Here is a 21,726-nt window from a genome sequence, read left to right as displayed (position 1 = left end):
GAGAAAGTTGACTATCACGGATGAAAGATGTCTATTGATCTAACCCTTGAAGATCAAGGAGTGCTGGACCATGTAAGAGGCAATATTGTTGAGCCTTCATCAAATGCATCTGCTGCTTCCTGGAACAAATGGAAAAATGGAGAAGTCAAAACAAAGAATATCATCTGGGTCTCTATCGACAAGTGCTTGGTGGCCTACATCTCTGATCTAGACACCTCCAAGGAAATCTACAATAGACTGGTGAGTTTATTTAAAGTTAATGATGCAAATCAAGTTTTGTTTCTTAGAAATAAGCTGAGGTAAATCAAGAAGAGTAAGGATGAAAGTATGCAAGCATACTTCTTAAGAATCACCGAGATCAAGAACGATCTCCTATCTATTGGGGAAACTATTACTGACAGAGAAATGGCACTCACAACTCTTGGAGGATTACCATCCAAATGGTACGTGTTCAAGACTACTCTTCTGAACTATAATTTAATTCCTCGTTTCGAGGAATTAATGGCTAGATGCATTGAAGAAGAAACAAGGGAAGAAGTGCAAGAAATGCCCATGCCTAAAGGTCCTCCTGCTGCATTTTCTTCTCATGCAAAGAGAAGAAAGGACTCACACTGGGACGATGATCAAAATCCCTCTGATGGCAAATCAAAGGAATGAAAAATTCAACAGCAAAGGTAAGAGGAGAGCTGGAGATCGAGGAAGAGGACAACCATTCAAGAAGGCTAGAAAGTCCAGGATGTATTAAATGCACCTGACCTCAAAAGGAACCTAGTGTCCATCTTGGAAATGGAAGACAGAGGCTACAAGGTAACCTTCATCAATGGCAAGGTATGTATATGGAAAAATAATGTTAAAGATTCCTTTACTCTTGGGGTTTAGTGTTGATTCATTATATCAGGTTGATGGAAGTCCGCTAGGTGTCATGTCTTGTGACACAACTCTTTAGTCCGAACTTTGGCATCGGAGGTTTGCCCACCTTCATTACAAAGCTCTACCCGATATAAGACAGATGGTAACAGGGATGCCCGAATTCCAAGTAGAGAAAGAAGGTGTATGTCCGGGATGTGCCAAAGGAAATCTCAAAAGGGGACCATTCCCCTCAAGCCAAAGCAAGACCTCCGATATATTATAGTTGGTTCACTCAGGCATACCTGAGGTTGGCATTAAGAGGGAGACTACTACACCACATACTCCTGAGCAAAATGGTGTGGTGGGAAGGAAGAACCGCACAATTATGGAAGCTGTCCGGGCCATGCTACATGATCAAAGTCTTCCCAAGTTTCTATGGGCTGAAGCTGCAAACACTGCCGTATATGTACAAAATCGATGCCCTCATCAAGCATTGGGTTCCAAGACTCCTGAAGAAAAATTCACCGGTAAGAAACTTGATGTTTCTCATTTTAAAATTTTTGGAAGCCCTGTATACTTTCATGTGCTGAAAGAGAAAAGAAATAAATTGGGAGCATCTGGAAAGAAGGGAATTTTCATGGGCTATGGTGAAAATACTAAAGGCTATAGAATCTATGTAGCCGGTCAAAGGGAAGTCATAATTAGTCATGATGTCACCTTTGACGAAGATATGGTTCTCAGTAAGGTGATCAATCTTCCGACTTTGAGGAGCTCTCAAGAAGCCGACACCAGGGAACCGAAAGAAAAGGATGATGAATCAATGCCTGATGTAGAAGAACCCATGGATCTGATTGATCCTCCTCCATATGAGCCTTCCTCTTCTAGGAAGAGGCCTTCATGGATTAAGGGGTTACTTGATGATTCTGAAGGACATGCTGCACCTTGAGGAACCTTCCATCAAATTAAGAAACTTAACAGGTATCAAGGATACCTGTCCATCATGAGCACGATCATACAAAAGGAGCCTTCATCATTCTCAGATGTCGTCAAGCATTAACTATGGAAGGGTGCTATGACCATAGAATATGAGTCTATTATGGAGAATGATGTCTGGGAAGTAGTTCTTAGACCCTGGACAAGACAATTGTTACTTCAAAATGGCTTTACAAGATAAAGCATGCAGCAAATGGAAGTATGGAAAAGTATAAGGTTCATTTTATTGCTCGTGGTTTATCCCAGAAGGAAGGTATAGACTATGATATTTGCACCTGTTGCCAGATATACGACCATCCACTTGATCATAACCCTTGTGACTTCACAAGGATGGAACCTACATCAGATGGATGTCAAGACTGCGTTCTTGCACGGTTTGATCAAAGAAGAGGTCTACGTGGAGCAACCTGAAGGATTTGAGATTTGTGATTGAAAATCTCATGTATGCAGGTTGAAGAAGGCTCTCTGTGGGCTGAAGCAAGCACCCCGAGCATGGTATGAGAGGATCGATAACTACTTGATGAAGCTGGGATTCACTAGGAGTGAAGCCGATCCTAACCTTTACTTTAAGGTTGAAGATGACAAGCCTCTCATACTAGTGTTGTATGTGGATGACCTCTTTCTAATAGGTGCAGACCCTCTCATTCAAATGTAAGAGGGAGCTGGCCTCTGAATTTGAAATGAAAGACCTAGGACTGATGCATTACTTCCTAGGAGTTGAAGTGTGGCAAAAGCCAGGAGAAATTTTCCTATCTCAAGGAAAATATGTGGTAAAGATATTGGAAAGATTTGGTATGATGGACTGCAAGCCTATGACTACCTCGAGGATCTTAACTTTTAAAAGTTATATGGTAGTGATGTCGAACCAGATTTGGGAAATGCCTCTGAGTTTCATAAACTCATTCGCATTGATGTTCTTGGTGAACCTCCATCCGAACATATGTTTTGCAACTAGCATTGTGAGCTCATATTTGGTTGAGCCTCACTGGATTGATGCCAAGAATCTTTTGAGATGTCTTCAGGAAACAATCTCTCATGGATTAAGATACACTGCCAGAGATGTGAGACTACTTGGATATACTGATGTTGATTGCGCAGGCAGTGTGGTGGATCGTAAGAGCACTTCCGGGTACTGTTTCACCTTGGGATCTGCTTCGATATCCTGGATGAGAAGGAAGCAGAAGTCGGTGGCTTTGAGCACCACCGAAGCAGGATATATTGTTGCTCGCATAACCTCGTGTGAGGCACTCTGGTTGCGAAAGCTCTTCAGTGAGCTATTTGGATTTACATTGGATACCACTGTGATTCTCTGTAACAACCAGAGGTGGGATTCGATTATTGAGGAATCCCGTATTCGTCAATTGCTCCAGTAGATAGACATCATCTGGGATATGGTAAGTTGATGAGAAAGGAAGCTCCATCACATTAAGATGATGTACAGGTTGACACACCTTGTCAAAGCCCCGAGGAAAGATCTAATCTGTGATTTTCCCAAACGACTTGGAGTCGGAAAGAAACCTTTGTACAAGGGTCCTGCATGTTGCATACATTGAGCTCTGGGAGCTCTGAGGGCTTGCGGTTCCTATTGGAGCAACATATGACCACAAGGTGACTCACTCTCCCCTGGTGGTGCACACTGGAACAAGATGATTTGCTCTCTTGTGGGACAAGATGATTCGCTCTCTTGTGGAACAGGATGATTCGCTCTCCTGTGTAGCAGGATGATTAGTTCTCCTGTGAGGCCTGGATTGATGTGTTCTCCATGGCGGCCTGGATTGATGTGTTCTCCATGGCAATTGTAGCAGGATTGATGTGTTCTCCGGTGAGGCTTGGATTGATGTGTTCTCCATGGCAATTGTAGCAGGATTTATGTGTTCTCCTGCGAGGACAGGATTGATTAGTTCTCCTGTCGAGGCATCCTACCCATGCAGTCTGGGACTCATGGGAAGTACCTCTCATCTGATCAATGAGCAGGGAAATGAAGTTATGGACCATAGTAGTACCAATGGACGCATCGTTGTAACTACCGTACTCCCTACGCTAGGATGACCTCCATTGATCTGGGATCAATGATACTGGTCTGGGACCAGTGGTAGGAGTTGTACCATACTATGACGCTGACTTCGGGTCGGTTGAGACTGGTCTGGGATCAATGGTACATACTCTGAGACTGACTTTGAGTCAGTGGAGGATGATATTGGTCTGGGACCATTAGAGTTGTACTCACTATGACGCTGAATTTGGGTTGGTTGAGACTGGTCTGGGACCAGTGGTACATACTCTGAGACTGACTTTGAGTCAGTATGATACATCCTCAATCATTTCTTCTTCTTCATAATTCGGACAAAAGCAGAGTAGAACAGAACAATGCAAGAGCAGAGCAGAACAGAACAAATAAGTATAGATCAGTGCAGGGCAGAACAAGGCAAAGCAGAACAGGCAAAATAGAGCAGAGCAGGGCAAGGGTCAGGCTGTACAAGGCAGTGCATTTGATGGATGAATAGTAACGACCGATAGACAGATTGCAGATGAAGTTCTCCATGGTTGAGAGGGAGTGTTAAAATTGGCACCCAGGGCAAAACTTCATGTGGGTCATCTTATTCATGGCTAATAATATTTTTATTAGATTCCTCTCATCGAGAGGTGTAGGATTGATATAAATATCATCCAATTCCGATAAGTATTCATGGAGATATGAATTTATTTTGATTATGGAATTATTATCAAGCCGACCTACAACTCATGTAGGCTCAGAAGCCCAACAGTGGCATCTATTCACCCACCAACGTTGTGTATAAATATAAGAGGACTTTTCCTCATTTGGACTCACTCATCTCATCACATCTCTCTCTCTCTACTGCGTAGATATGAGTCTCTTCTCTACCGCGCTGAAATGGGTCTCTCTCTCTCACACATGTGAAGCCGGAAGCTGTTGAATCTGAAGCTGCAACTGCAGAAGTAAAGATTGACTTGCATGGCCTAGAAGATCTCCTCTTTGGAACTGCGCTGTAGGTTCATCTAAACCTCCTTTGAAAGCCGCATCTTTTGGTGGTGGAATGAAGTCAATCCGATGAACGGTTTGCAAGATATCGACTGCCCTAGTTTGAAGCCGGAAACTGCTGAAACTGAAGCTGCAACTGCAGAAGTAAAGATTGACTTGCGTGGCCTAGAATATCTCCTCTTTGGAACTGCGCTGTAGGTTCATCTGAACCTCCTTTGAAAGCCGCATCTTTTGGTGGTGGAATGAAGTCAATCCGACGAACGATTTGCAAGATATCGACTGCCCTAGTTTGAAGCCGGAAACTGCTGAAACTGAAGCTGTAACTGCAGAAGTAAAGATTGACTTGCGTGGCCTAGAAGATCTCCTCTTTGGAACTACACTGTAGGTTCATCTGAACCTCCTTTGAAAGCCACATATTTTGGTGGTGGAATGAAGTCAATCCGACGAACGGTTTGCAAGATATCGACTGCCCTAGTTTGAAGCCGTAAACTGCTGAAACTGAAGCTGCAACTGCAGAAGTAAAGATTGACTTGCGTGGCCTAGAAGTTCTCCTCATCTGAACTGCACTGTAGGTTCATCTGAACCTCCTCTAGAAGCTGAAACTTTTGGTGGTGGAATGAAGTCAATCCGACTGTCGATTTGTGAGATATGGTCTGCCCTAGTTTGATAATGAAGCCGCTAATGCTGATGCTACTGATCTAGGGTTTGCTACTGCTGATATGAATCAGATTTATTGTACTATTTCTCTCTGCTGAATTATTGAAGATAAAAGAAGATTTGATCAAAGGGTTTCCCCACACATTGTGGGGTTTGTCCCTGGCTAGCCGCCACATCTTGTGTCTCTTGTCTTGGCTTGTTTTCTGTCGATCGTTTAACGTTCTATCTGCACTTTACTTTATGTACATGTGATTGCTAATTGGTGGAATATAATAAGAAAAAGAAGTAAACTGTTATAAGCATAGAACATACCATAACTTAACACTCGAAAACACAAGTGCTGATATTTTGGCTAATGTGGCCTCCAAGCTCATTCCACCAAAAGATTACAGTCCCGATCGCTTTTCTATTGAATTTATTTTTAGGCCTTCTATTCTCGACAATGTCACCAATTGGCGAGTCTTTAATAATGATATGGATATCATAATATTTTTGACGTTAGAAGGTTCTTATGATGACCAGATAATTGATGAAGATCAACATGATGGATAGCTTAAGCAAGAAGCAACAGTGAATGCTATACCTAAGTCTGTTGTTAAACTGGAAGATTTATATAACCTTAAGGACAGATTCAAAAGACTGACCAACTCAAAACTTCAGAGTTCATATTTGAAGTTTGAATTAGTTACTATTGGAACTGACCTTAAACCTCAAAATATCAATCTAGGTCTTGGTCTTACATCAGATGAAAAATCAGCCTTCATACATTTGTTGAAGAAATATAAGAATGTCTTTTCTTGGAACTATGAAGATCTTAAAACATACGACACTTCTATAATTCAACATACCATCCCCATGACATCTGATGAAAAACCTGTGCAACAGAAATTGAGAAAGATTCATCCCAATTTAGAAAATCAGATTAAATTTGAATTGAATAAACTGCTGAAAGCCAAGATTATTTTCCCGGTCAGACATTCCAGGTGGGTCTCCAACCTTGTCCCAGTTAGGAAAAATAATGGTGATATTCGAATATGTATAGACTTCCGCAATCTCAACAAATCTTGTCAAAAGGACAACTTTCCATTGCCTCCTATGGAACACATATTGCAATCAGTTGCAGGCTCAGAACTAATGTCTTTCTTGGATTGAATAAACTGCTGAAAGCCAAGATTATTTTCCCGGTCAAACATTCCAGGTGGTTCTCCAACCTTGTCCCAGTCAGGAAAAATAATGGTGATATTCGAATATGTATAGACTTCTGCAATCTCAACAAATCTTGTCAAAAGGACAACTTTCCATTGCCTCCTATGGAACAGATATTGCAATCAGTTGCAGGCTTAGAACTAATGTCTTTCTTGGATGGATTTTCAGGTTATAATCAGATTCTAGTACATCCAGATGACCAGCTAAAGACTACATTTAGAACCAAATGGGGCATCTATGCCTATCAAAAGATGCCATTTGGATTAATCAATGGTGGTGCAACGTTTCAAAGAGACATGGGCATAGCTTTCAAAGGTTTGGTAAATAAATCAATGGTAATCTATTTAGATAATATAACTGTATACTCCAAAAAGCATAGTAATCATCTGAGAGATTTAAAACAAATCTTTGAGCGTTTTCAAAGGTATGAAATTTCTCTTAATCCTAAGAAATATTTCTTTGCATTAAGTGAAGGAAAACTCCTTGGATTCATTGTATCCAAAGAAGGGATTCACATTGACCCTGATAGAATAAGAGAAATTTCTTAAATTCCTTTACCTCATAACAAAAAGTCTATGCAATCTTTCTTAGGTCAAATAAATTTTGTCAAAAGATTTGTCCCTGACTTTTCATGAATTTTTTTACCTCTTCAATCCATGATTAAGAAGAATTCTCTTTTTAAATGGGGACACATAGAGCATGAAGCCTTTGATTTGATTAAACAAGCGATCATAAATGCTCCCATTTTGCAACTCCAATTTTTTCTAATCATTTCATTCTATATACTTTTGCTTCTGAGAAATAATATGCAACTATATTAACACAGGTCAATGATGATAAATCTGAAGCACCAATTACTTTCTTTAGCTCCAATTTACAAGGGGCTGAATTGAACTATTCAGATGTTTAAAAACAAGCCTTTGCTGTTTTCAAATCCATAAAGCATTCCAGACCCTTCCTCCTCAAAACCCACACAATGGTAGTAGTACCATTCTTAGCAGTGAGAAATCTATTAATACAAAGGGATGTAGGTGAGAAGAGGGCAAATTGGGTAACGACATTGCAAGAATATGACATTGAAATCAGACCAGCTAAAATTGTAAAAGGTCAAGGTTTTTGCAGAATGTTAGCAGGAGCATCCAACTTATCAGTGCTACAAGATTCAGGTGATGATATATAAGTATATGAGGTAATCCTTAATGACACTGAATCCAGATATGCTGATATCATCTTTTATTTAAGAAATGGGTATGCCCCTCCACAACTAAGTTACCAAAGAAAAAGGGATTTGAGGCTAAAAGCTAGACAATACCAAATCATCAATAATGTGTTATTTAGAATAAATTATGATTATGTTTTTCTTAGATGTCTTGAAAAATCTGAGGCAGAAAAGGTTTTGCAGGAACTCCATGATGGACTAGTTGGTGGACATTTTGGAGGGGATACAACTACACATAAAATCCTGCGTGCTGGCTACTATTGGCCAACCTTATTTAGGGATGCACACAATTATGCAAGGAAATGTAAAGTTTGTCAAACAGCCACTGGAAAACAGAGGAAACCTGCATTACCATTGCAACTAGTCAACATTGAACCTCCATTTGAACAATGGGGACAGGAAATAATAGGTGAGATCGTTCCTCGCTCCTCTAAGCAGCATAAATACATTATTACAACAACTGATTACTTCACGAAATGGGTGGAAGCAATTTCGCTGGAAGTAGCCAATTATGAAAACATTATTGAATTCATCGATCAATTTATTATTGCCAGATTTGGTCTGCCATCTACCCTTATGTTTGATAACACATCTTACTTTTCAGGCAATGCTATGACATACTTTACTCTTAAAATAGGTTTTAAACTTAAATACTCTGCTAACTATTATCCTCAAGGAAATGTCTTAGCCGAATCTAAAAACAAAAATCTCATAAGGATTATTAAACGAATTGCTGATCAAAGTAAAAAAAACTGGCATAAGTCTTTAATATTTGCTCTATGGACAGATCGAATAACACAAAAGACCTCCATAGGCACTTCTCCTTTTAGTTTGGTCTATGGGAAAGAAGTTGTCCTCCCAACAAATGTAGCTATTCCCTCGCTAGCCCTAGTTCAATTTATTGAAGAAACTCCTTACGCTTCAATGAAAGTGAGACAATTACAAATCCTTAAGCTAGAAGAAGAAAGGAAAAGGCCAAAATTACACACACACACATCATCAACAGTTATTCAAAGCTTCCTTTGATGCAAATTCTGTAAGTACAAAATCGTTTCAGCTCAGAGACTTGGTATTGAAATGAGATAAAGCACACGAGGAAAAGTGTAAGCATACCAAGTTCCTTCGAATGTGGCTTGGCCCGCTTTAGATTGGAGAACATATAGGCCCATCAACCTTTTTATTACAAGATTTATCAGGAAAGAGAGAATCTCTACTTGTTAATGGGCAGATCCTTAAGAAATATTTTTCATAGAAGATCACCTCTTCTATTCCTTGTATATTATTGACTTTACTTTAAAAAAAATAAAAGTTGAGTAGCATTTACTTTTGACTTTACAATTAATAGTCTCTTTTATATTTTGACTTTTCGCTTGTATAACTAGAGATGGTTAAAAATATGATTTTCACCCGAAATTATTTGTCTTTTGCTAAACCTCAACTTTATAAAGAAACCTTTTCTCTACCATTAGTCAAGAAAAATATCTTCAACAAAGCAAAGTTTCTCTACAGAAAAGTATCTTCAACTCTACAATTGTCATTCAGAAACTCTTAAGGAGTCAATGATTCTCCCCATCTAGTAAGATTTCATACTCAGAATGTAATTCTAAAATATGCTTAAAATTAATGGATAAGAGGTCTCATCAAGAGCCAACTTACCATGATCATAGGGAAATAACTAGCTGACATTACCAATACTGCATATCAAAACAGGGTAATGGCTTGAGATTCCATCAATCAAAAGACAAGGGGTCTCATCAAGAGCCAACTTGTTCAGTCAAGTTACAACCAGTGAATGGCATTGTCAATTTTGGTCACCAAATCAAGACAATGGCCTTTAAGGAGTAAAATGAAAACTTTAAAGAAAAGATATTTAGAAAAACAAGTATATAAATCTGAACTTATCTTTAAGGATTGCATTCTTATCTATATGGGATACTGAATCATTGCTGGTTAAAAGGTAACCATGTTGAGGCTATAGACGCCTGCTGGCAGTAGAGGCTCTACCTATGATAACTGAGTACACCTAAAAGCTGACTTGTGAGAGTCCCCTTGTTTTCATCTTTAAAACCAAGTAATGACTGATGTAGACAAAGCAAATTTCATATTGAAAAGAATGATCAAAAGAATGATAATTAGGTAGATGTTGTTTTTATGATTCAGAGTAGTGTTACTTATCTTATATTTCATGTATTTTTATTTTTGTAAACTACCTTTATTTTGGAAGTTTTCTTTAGAAATTTCAAAAAAACTATTAGAGATAACTGGTTCTTCAAGAGAATCGCCAATTGTTGTGCTATTCAACAACCCCCCCATTTGTTAACATAATAGCTAATATTATATTAATAAATGGGGACCCTTAAACATCCCTTCCAGAAAATAAATTTAACATTTAGGCATTTTCTTGTTATTTTTGGAATAAAGCAAGATATCATGCTCAAACCCTTTGAAAAACTAGCAAATGCTTGCCTTTTCGCATATCACATGATCAAGCGTCTCAAAATCCCTGTTAATGACCAAAACCCACGAAAAAAGCGATCAAAAGGGATTACTACGCTTAACCTTGAAACTATTAGACTTTTCATTTGAACTAAGTCCTAAAACGTTTCTTATTAAAGTAAGGCCCGCATCACATATCGCCACTTGTAAAGAACACACCCTCACAAAGTATCTTTAACCATGCGATATGTGATATTGCGATGACATGTTCACCCTTATTGCATCGCATTGGAAACCCTTAAGAAAGATCCAAAAACTTATCAACCTTGCGATATTGCGAAATGCGATGGGACCCCGGACCCGATTTCCAACTATGTTATAAAAACACTCAAGTCCGCTGCACAACGAAAAAGGGATTTACAAAGAAAACCCTATCAAATAAGCTATGCTTTGAAAACTAATAAAGAATGCCTCGCATATCGCATTTCGCAGAAACCAAAGGAATGGGAAAAAAAGCACACACATGAAATGCGATAATGCGATCTGCGATATTGCATTGCAAATAAAATCGACATTATCCAAGATAAAAATCTAGCCACCCTAATAAGTTTCTTTCCTGACCTACGATGAAAAACATTAATGAGAATTAAAGCTAGGGATAAGGAACCATTAGTGGGCATTTAGTATAGGTTAATGGCAATTACGTTTGAAAAGTTGTTCGATGTGATACGATATCTTCTCACTTGCGTTTAATAAAAACTTCTTTCTTACCACCTTTTCAAAGTAATATGTATCATTCATTTTTATGTTCATTTTTAATTGTGTCTATCCAATAGCTTTTGCTTCACTCCATTTTTAGGAACAATCCACAACAAGAGTTGTTAGGAGCAATGGAAAAGAGGGGAAAGGCAGCCGCGTTTGAAAAATAAAAAATGTTCCCTCTGTTCTTTGACAATACATTTAGCAAAGACGGAGGAACCTCAACATGGGAGGCCATGTACCACTTATTAGAAGAAGAGAAATCAATACCTATGGTAACAAAGGCCACATCCGATGGTCATATTTCCTCCGACGCTTCCTTCTTCGAGACAACATGCTCATTTCCGCACCGCATAGCCACAAGGCCGAAGATAATTCCATATACAGATATGGTTAAGTGGATAATCGATCAGGTAGACACCTCGGACAGAGAATTCAAGAATAGAAGGTAGGAGGTTATGGGATCCTTTTCATCGGATAGTCTGCGACTTATGTACAATCTACCAGAGCCACAAAATCTCTACAATAAACAATTCCTTGAGAATTTCGCTAACGAGAATGAAGACCCAACAGATGTCACACGAACTTGGACTGAAAATGAAGGCAAGATCAAAAAGGATAAGACGGGCATGTATTCTACAACATATATCCTCCCCCTCATAGTTTAGCAGTAGCCATGCTATGTAGAATGTTTGACAAGTCCGATAGTACTAAATTTTCCCTAGAATGGCTACCATTAATAGATGCAGCCGTAAATGCAACAATAATGAATTGGGCCAAATTTTGTCTGATAATTTGGAGAGAGCCATAATGGAGTATAGGAGAAAGAGGAGTATCTAGGGTTTACCCTCCATTTTTCATGAGTGCCTATATAATGGATGCTATCTGTTTTGGTTCCAAATTTCCTATCATGGGATGGAAGTGGACTGTCCAAGACCCACTTCCTATCCATATACATCATAAAAGTATGTGGGAATCTCAGTTTTGCCTCCATTTTTACAAAATTTGTCAAGGAGTTATGCTGCCTATTCATAAACAAGTCTACAATAGGAATGCCCCTAGATTTTCTAGAGAAGCTGAAATAGATATCCTACCTATAGCTAGATGGTTTGGGGAGGAGACATTTACATATATAAGAGTTTCTAGAGCATTACTTTACCGCATGTCCTCCCATACTATGTCCCTGATAAGTAAATGGCAAGGGAGATAGCCTACCAAACATGAGGGGAAGGTGGGCTGAGCAAAGGATTGGAGGAACAGAAAAATGCCATTTGGCCTACATTTCCATTGCAATGTGGTGTGTTTTCACTACACGATTTTGGACATGCATGCAAGGCAGTAGAGATTATGAAATCTCTAAAATTGACTACATTCCTAGGAGGACAATATGACCCAAATGGCACCGCCAAAGACTTCACTAATATGGTGAAAGTGAAACCATTTACCCATGAGGAAGATGCCTTCGAGGACCTCTTCCTACAAAAAGAGACGTTTTCAGAATTGACGCATTTGGAATCACTACTTTTTTCCCCAGATGATCTTGAAGCCTTTCGTGAATATAGGGAAAGGAGCTTATTATAGGTCCCATTGGACCCGCTACAGATTGAACCAATAAGGGAGCCAACTCCTAGTGTAAGCTTAGATGAAAGCTCTAGAGGAAATTCCAAAGAAAATTTTGAAGCAGAGTCCTAGGAAAAATCTACTCGTGAGTCAGAGCACTCATAACTACAATATCAAAATTGGGGCAATAAAAATAGAGAGTCCAAAAGGGACACAACCAGAACCACAGAAAAAGCAGGCGAACAAACCTCGGAAAAGAAACAGGCTAAACTTCCCTCTACTTCCACTCAGTCGGCGAAACCCCCAGTTGTTGATTTAGAAAAAGAATGGGAGCATTTTAATAAGAAGCTCCATACAGAGGAACAAAGATATGAGATACAGACTCCACAACACAACTCAACTCAAGAAATTACAGTGTAGAAAATTGTAGGCAATCAGGATGTAGAACTCATTCCTGCCATCCCCACTTCTGAAATTATTTTGAGAATTGAGGAAATTCCTCCATTAGATGTGTTTTATAGCCTTACCCATAAGATTTCATAAAAAGGTAGAGGAAGAAAAGAAATTTAGATGTTGCAACTATTACGACTCCCGACAATGAACCAATGGACATTTATGGAAAGATTCACCCATGGACCCATTTGAGAACCTTACAAGACTGTTGCAATTTTCGGGAGCCTATGCTACGGAAACTATTGTAAGTTTTAACCCCGTACAAAATTTACTTGCATACGAATTCTAAAACACAAAAAATAAACAATGCGAGAGCATAACACATAAAACACATATACATAGAGATTTTCCCCTAGATCCCAAAACCGGGACTACCAGCTTGATTTTTCATTATGTTCCTTTCAATGTTACAATACATATTTATACATGCTAAAGCATCCAATACCATGGACCAAAAACCATCGCATCCAAAACCATGGACCAAAAACCATCGCGTCCAAAACCATGTGCGAAAATCATGGACAAAACAATAGGTAGGTCTGGCCAGCCTAATATAGGGTCCAAAAACAAAATTTTCCAGGGCATTGCCCTGGACCCAATAGAGTGGGGTTACCTACACCCATAAAATCCCCTGTGACTCCCCCTGCTACGCAATCGGCGCAACGAAAGGGGGGGGGGGGGGGCTCCGGCCCCCTTCTAACCCCCCGGTTAACTACGTGGGCTAGTCGTGGAAAGAATACAACACAACCCAACATTCACCCACTTGTTGTTTTCTTTCCACAGGGGGCCACAAGAGAGCATAGTCATTTATCCAGCCCCGCAACACCCATTTTTTCTCTACACCAAGAGAACTTCTTAGAGCTCACAAATTTTGTCAATGCATCTGCAGTATTCTTCAAAGTGTCCACTTTTACCAACAACACCTTTTTTTCTTCTATCATATCCCTCACAAAGTGATACTGAACATCAATGTGCTTTGTCTTTGAATGGTATGCAGGGTTCTTTGCCAAGAAAATTGCACTTTGGTTGTCACAATCTATCCTTATAACTCCCTGTACTAACCCCATACTCGAACACAATCTCTGCAACCAAACTGCTTCCTTGCTTGCATGAGTGGCTGCCATGTATTCTGCCTCTGTAGTTGATAGTGACACTACAGATCGTTTCTTACTCATCCAAATGACTACACCTCCAAATAGGTTAAACACATACCCACTTGTAGTTATTCTCTGATCTAGATCTCCAACCCAGTCTGCATCAACAAAGCCATGAATATCCAACACTCTGTCCAATCCTTGTCTTCCTTGGTAGCACAAACCATAAACACTAGTGCCATGCAAATATCTGAAAACCTGCTTCACCACTGTCTAGTGCTCCTTTCCTGGTTTTGACATAAACCTGCTCAATACTCCCACTGCATGTGCAATGTCTGGTCTAGTACAGACCATCGCATACATCAGGCTACCAACTACACTTGCATATGAAACACGGGACATGTCCTCTTCCTCTTCTTGTGTCTTGGGTCACTGTTCAACAGATAACTTTACACCTAAAGGAATAGGAACCTTCGCCAGTTTACTATCGTACATATCAAACCTCTGCAATATTGTCTCGACATACTTCCTCTGGTTTAACCAAAGCTTCCTCTTTGTCTAATCTATTTTAATTTCCATGCCCAAAATATAGTTTGCAGCACCAAGATATTTCATGTGGAATTTGGAGGAAGAATGGGTCTTCAAATCCTAGATAATTTCTTTGTCATTTCCAACCAGCAACATATCATCGACATACAAGACTAGATAAATAACACGGTCACCAATTAATTTAAAATACACATAGTGATTTGCTTTGCTTTTAGTGAAGCCAAGTCCTCGTATAAATGTATCAAATTTCTGATACCACATCCTTGGTGACTGTTTTAACCCATACAGAGGCTTCTTTAACTTGCATACCAGTTCTTTCTTACCCTTCACTGCAAAGCCTTCAGGTTGCTTCATGTAGATCTCCTCTTCTAGATCCCCTTGAAGAAATGTTGTTTTCACATCCATCTGTTCTACCTCAAAATCAAAAGCAACAACAACAGATAAAAGTAATCTAATAGAAGTTACCTTGGCAACAGGAGAAAAAATATCACCAAAATCAATTCTCGGCACCTGGGAATAACCTTTTGCTACTAACCGAGCTTTGTATTTCTCCACCTTTCCTTCTACATCTGTTTTCTTCTTGGACACCCATTTGCTTCCAATGGGTTTCCTTCCAGCCGGAAACTCCACTAGATCCCAAGCCTCATTTTTGTGCAAAGATGCCATTTCATCAACCATGGCCTCTTTCTAGAGTTTTCCATCCTATGAATCTACTGCTTCCTTCACAGTTCTGGGATCATCATCAGTAATATGTTAGAAAATTATATATTAAAAAGCAATGGAACACATAAAATATTGCAGAAATATAAACACAGAAAACACATAAAACAAGAGAGACACAGATATACGTGATTCACCCAGTTTGGGCTACGTCCAAGGAGAGATAGCCAGTCCTTCTTTTATTATATTATCCATCAAACCAAAGAGATACAACCTACAACAGATCCACTGTAACACCCTCTTCGCTCTCAATCTCCTCTCTCTTTCTCACTTAGAATACAAATATACATAGATGCAATACAATTCCCTCATATATAGTGAGGGGTTGCCTTATAGGGCAAAAAACCCTAAATTAAACATAACTTCTACCGTCAGATCATCCGCCTAATGAATGGCACAGATTGACTAGAAATTACTAGACTTTTACAAGGAAATTTTACATCTATTTTTAGCTTCGTGGGCACTGCCCCCGAACCCCCGTCGGGGGACCGCTGGCCCTCGGACCCCCCACCCGGGGTGGATCAACCCCCTTGAACCCTCGCAGGGGTGACTTGGCCCCCGAACTCCCGCCAGGGGACTGCTGGCTCCTAGACCCCCCCCCCCCCCCCCCCCCCCTTAAACCCCCATGGGGGGGACAAGTCCCCCCCACACCCCCCCACGTGGAGGGTTGTACAATCTACCTGGGGTATACATCCGGCTGAAATCTTTGAATAGAGAAGATAATCAGGCTCCACACCGAACATAATAGATAAAGCAAAATTTGAATAGAAAGTAGATGGACTTTACCTTTCTGGCTGCCTTTTTTCTCGAATTGATCTTCTCAAATCCGGAGTTTGTGGCTCTTCATCTTCTGATTCCTCCTCTACTGTAGAGTCCGATTCATCCTCCTTTAGCTCAAACTCTATCTTCTCAGGTTCCTTTGGTTGGACTTCATGTTTAATAACGTCTTTCACCTCTTTGAACACCACATCTCGGTTGTACACAACCTTCCTTGTTACTAGGTTCCAAAGCTTATAACCCTTTAAACCATCCTTATACTTAATAAAGATGCACTTTTCAGATTTACTTTCCAACTTGGTTCATTTCTCCTTTGGAACATGTACATATGCATCACATCCAAATACCCTCAGATGTGAAAGAGAGGGTTTCTTACCAGTCCATACCTCTTATGGAGTCTTATCCTCCAACGCTGTTGAAGGTGATCTGTTGACCAGGTAACATGCTGTCTCCACCGCCTCTGCCCATAATTCCTGTCCTAACCCGACACCACTGAGCATGCTTCTTGCCCTTTCCATCAACGTCTTGTTCATTCTTCTGTAACTCCATTTTGCTGAGGTGCATATGGAGTAGTCTTCTACTGTGCTATACCACACTTCTTACAGAATTATTCAAATTCCTTACTGCAAAACTCTCCACCATTATTTGTCCTCGACACCTTTATCTTCTTCTCTGTCTGGTTTTCCACCAGAGCCTTAAATTTTTTAAACCTATCAAAGACTTCAGATTTCTTCTTAAGGAAATATATCCATATATTCCTTGAGAAGTCATCTATAAATGATACATAGTACACAGACTTATCCAGTGATGGAACCTTCACAGGTCCAAACACATCACTTTGCACAAGCTCTAATATTTGTTTCACCCTCTTACCACCAGAGGGGAAACTCACTCGATTTTGCTTCCCATATACACAATTTTCACAAAAATCAAAATCCAGAGAGCTATTACTCATACCTTCTACCATACCTTTACCATGAAATATTTGAAGGCCCTTCTCTCCAATATGTCCAACCTTTGATGCCACAACATGGTATTCTCTCCAGAGACCACTAGATTTTCTGCTCCACTTTCAGGAACCATGGAACTGTGGCACCCATCAACAACAGTGCTACCTTGCAGCTTGTACAAAGTTCCAATTCGAACTCCCCGCATCAATACCAGTGCCCCCCGAACCATCTTGCAGGTATCCTTATTGAACACTATTTTTACACCTGCATCATCCAACTTGCTTACAGAAATTAGATTTCTTGCTAATGCAGGAATATGCAGAACACCCGGAAGTGTTCTAACCCTTCCACCTTGCAACTTCAACTTTACTTTTCTGCAACCAACGATTCCAGCCTTCCTGTCATCCCCGAAGAAGATATCGCCACCATCATATTTCTCATACTCGTAGAACCACTCTCTATGGGGAGTGAAGTGAAAGGATGCACCTGAGTCAATCAACCATGCCTCATGATCTACATGTGTAGTTGAAGAAGCCAAGTATACATCCCCACCTTCATCTGAGGTGGTTTTCGCCTCTGCAGAAGGAGCATCATTAGATCCCTTTCCTTTATCATGAGCTTTAGATTGACAGTACCTTTTTTAGTGCCCTTCCTTTTCGCATTTCCAGCAAACCACCTTTACAGGTTTTCCTTGTGATTTAGATCTCCCTCTTGATTTAGATCTCCCACTCGATGACTTATTTTTGTTTATGTTCTGGGAATATCCTCATATAGACAAGGCATCACCATTCTCGTTTTCCATATTTTTCTGTCTCATCTCCTCTTTCAGCAAGGATGAGACTATTTCATCAAACTGCAAGGCAGTTGTATTGCTACCTATTGCAATAACTAGACTATCCCACGAATCTGGTAGAGAACACAACAAACTGATGCACATATCTTCATCTGAATTTTAATATCAACAAATAATAACTAACTTACCACATTATTAAATGTGACCAGATGCTTTGTCATCGAGTCTCCATCTTTCATCCTCAGGTTATACAACTTTTTCCGTAGGAACATGTTAGCCTCCTGTTGCAACAGGTTTCATATTTCATGATTGACAATGGAAGTACCAAAAATGCTCATCTTTTCTATGCTGCAAAGGTTCCATTTTTGAAAGTTTTCTCAGTTAAGGGAAAGCCAAACAGCCTAAGCTTGGTTTCCCTAGGTTTAAATTTTTGCTTCAGAATATAGAGAAGGTATCTGGCCAAACAGTTTAAGCTTGGCAGATGTGCAGATAAGTAGAGAATCGTGGGGACTCAACAGTTTAACCTGAGCCCCTGGCAGATATAAGGGTAGTTTTTAGATAGGAAGGCAGTTCAAAAGAAAAAAGAAATCAAGGTTTGCAAGCCTAAGTGCACCCTTCCTGAAGTAACAAAAAATTCTAGGCATTGTAAGAGGGTAGGTAGCTTGGGGTTGCAGAAATAAGGTCATCTTCAGCTCTGCCCTTGCAAGGCAGACTCATCTCATCAGTGGCAAAGGTAGCAAAGCAGTGGCTCAAATGGCAGAAATTTGGAAGCATGTCTAACTTCCCTCAGTCCTTTCAAAAGGTTTCTTACTAATATCCCCTTAAAGGCTTTAGGATCTGCCTAAACAGTCCTTCTTACATTTCTCCCTTGAGCAAGTCATGTCAAGTTGTGACCTTCTTCTTCGGAAAGAAGCCACATTTCTTGTGTAAAATCATTTCGCATTCTCATCTGCTTTCAAATCTAAGTTTACTCCTTAAACTTAGTTTTCCATTCCTCTTTTTACATATCCCATTCATACTGACTTCTAACTTTATTAACATAGCTCCCTAAATGTTCCCCTTCCCCTACTATTATAACAATTTTATGAAAAACTCAAAAATATATTAAATATCCCCCCCTTTTAGCATTATAGCTAAGTATTATGGTCGTGGGAGACATTAGCCCATCTGGGGCTATAGTCAACCCTTCTGCGTTATTTCCCCGGGATTAGTCTAACCTCTGGTTAGGACTAAGAGCCCATGCCTAAAACTCCTGCTTACCAAAACCCTCACCTTTTTCCCCGCAGTCGTTATCCCTAAGGGTTTAATGTTTAAAAAACTTGGTTAACCGTTCAAATTGACCCTCCCGCCGTCTAACCCAAAAAACCCACTTTGGTAATGTTCCCCCCCCCCCCCGCCGTGTAAATAAATCAATTATAAATAACGCGCGGGCCCCTTTCATAACCCTCTGCTGTATTAAATTCCCCGCCAGCCGTTGATCTCCCATCGCGCTCGATCCAACGGTGGGCGGGTGATATAAGCCGCCAACACGCCAGAGCTTTAGCATCCGGGAGTTCGGCGGTTTTTCCGTCGTACTCCCGCCACGCGTCGAGCTCTGGGGTGTGGCAGAGCCCCTCCTCCCAAAACCACTTACGTTCATAAGCGGTGCGCCCAGAAACCGCTTACCGCCCTGCCTCTGGGGCATTGCCACGTCATCTGCTGACGTCATTCCGAAAAAGCGCCAAAGCGCCCGAATGTCAAATTTTTGCATAAAAGAGCGCGCTAACGACCGTTACCTTTCATTTTATCGCCTCATTTGAACGCTCGGCTCCCCTGTTTCATTCACTTGTTCACTCTCAAAGCTTCAAAGCAACTAAGCAAGCTGCTGCGGCCTCCAATTCGGGTTCATAGTTTACCTGAGCGCCAGTTCGTCCTCTTTGGCGCTGTTCTAAACCAGGTATTTGCCATATTCTCCTCTTTTTCACGCCTGTTCTTCATGTTTATCCACTGCACATGACTGTAAGCTTGTAAAATGCCCAATTGGTATCCTTGCTGCACCTGAGACTCTATTAAACCCACTGTAAACCTTTACACCAGAAAAATCTCAGAAACCTGGTGCCCATCTGCAATTTTACGGGCGAAATCCTGTTTAAAACTCAACCCCTAGCAAGAAATCCCGCAGCGGTCCCACATTGCCCTATTTCACCCTATTTTCGCTGTTTAAAGCCTCTACTGAAACCATAATTGCCCTTTGCTCCTCTGCATTGTTCCTTACAACTTCTAACTTCAGAGAAATTCACGGGAAAAAGGGAAATCGACCCAAAAAACTCCACAAAGTTGGTCCCTTACAGCATAAGCTTTGAGCTGTCCAGTTACTGTTGCATTAGAGTGTAGTTTGCCTACTCCTGCTGGTTACCACGCGCAAATCTGTTAGCCAGTTGCTGTGTTAGCACTTTTTCAGCTCAAGCTTCCAAAGAATTGCATAATGGCTGCCCCATCTGCTCTGGATGTCACTCCCGTAAACCCACCAAGTAAAGAACTGGAGTCCATGCCTTTGGCCGATACAGATTATCTGATTCAAGATTTTGTTGCCAAAAGAAATCATCTACGCACTTACTGCCAGCTGAGAAACAACTTTTTAGACAAATCTGACAGGTATTGCATATGGCAGTCTAATTTGCCCTATTATTTCCTCCCTTCTGTGAATATTTTTCCTGAGATTATTCATCTCTGTGCTGCAAATTATGAACCGAGTCAAAGAGCTGTTAAGTCTTCATCTGGAAGCATACTTTTCTACACTACTCCTGACTCCATCAACCAGATGCTGAACTTCAGAACGAATCACACGCTATTGCCGTTGTCCATAAACAGTTTGCTGCAAGAGACCTCTTGGTTACTTGCTACCAAGATGGAAATGATTACAGAGACATTCATGAAGCCAGATTGCCAGCCAAAGGAATCAGCTCCATATCCTTATGACCATTTCAATGAGGTGGGTAAGCTACTGATAGATATGATAACCTATGTGTTGGGCTTCACATCAACTGAACTTGTAGATGAGACAGTGCTTTTTATATTGTCTTCTTTCAGCCAAGGACAGCCTCCTGCTGTCAAGTATAATTATGCCAGGTTCATATCAGATAAAATCCACGACCAGCTCACTAGACTAGATAGGCAGGGAATCTTCAAATATTCCTCCTATATCTATCACTTGTTCGTGTTCTATCAATCTGAAATTTTCCAATGCCCTATCAAGAAACTGGATTCAAAGGGAGAAAGGAGGTCTGTTGTTTTTTGGTCATCAGTTTTCCACCGAGTTCAAGACTCCCCTTATTCATATTGTGAATTCATAGACCAGTTTGTATATCCTGTGTCCTGCCTCTTAATGAAGGTTCCTCCTCCCAGAATAACCTATGAAATGCAAAAGATCTTGCAGCTGTCTAAGAATTTCAAATTAGGTGATTGGTACCTGTATGAAAACCATACTGTCATCAGAATGTATGGCTGCGAGCTGTGCCCTTACAGGCTCCCAAGATATGTGCCAATGAGGCTGTTTGCATTAGAATACTACAGGCAACTTATAAATTCAGATTTGACTCACTTCCACAGCGCTAAGAAAAGGGCACAACTGAAATTCAGAGACCGCCTAGGCCCCTTCATTATGAATAAGAAGGATGGTTGGCAAGAGGCTGACCTGATACTCAGCGATCAATTTAAGTTGAAGAAGAGTT

General features: G+C 40.4%; 1 pseudogene; it reads right to left on the bottom strand.

Annotated features, from left to right (window-relative positions):
* LOC149211136 (kinesin-like protein KIN-4A) overlaps nt 1-19,724 on the bottom strand; it is a 47,259-nt pseudogene extending 27,535 nt beyond the window's left edge.
* Nucleotides 19,725-21,726: the final 2,002 nt, after the last annotated feature.

Source organism: Pinus tabuliformis, chromosome 1_2 (genome assembly GCF_031772625.1).
Source record: "Pinus tabuliformis cultivar Carrire ecotype Pingquan chromosome 1_2, CPIR1, whole genome shotgun sequence".
Taxonomy (NCBI): domain Eukaryota; kingdom Viridiplantae; phylum Streptophyta; class Pinopsida; order Pinales; family Pinaceae; genus Pinus; species Pinus tabuliformis.
This window is presented reverse-complemented; position numbering and strand designations above follow the sequence as displayed.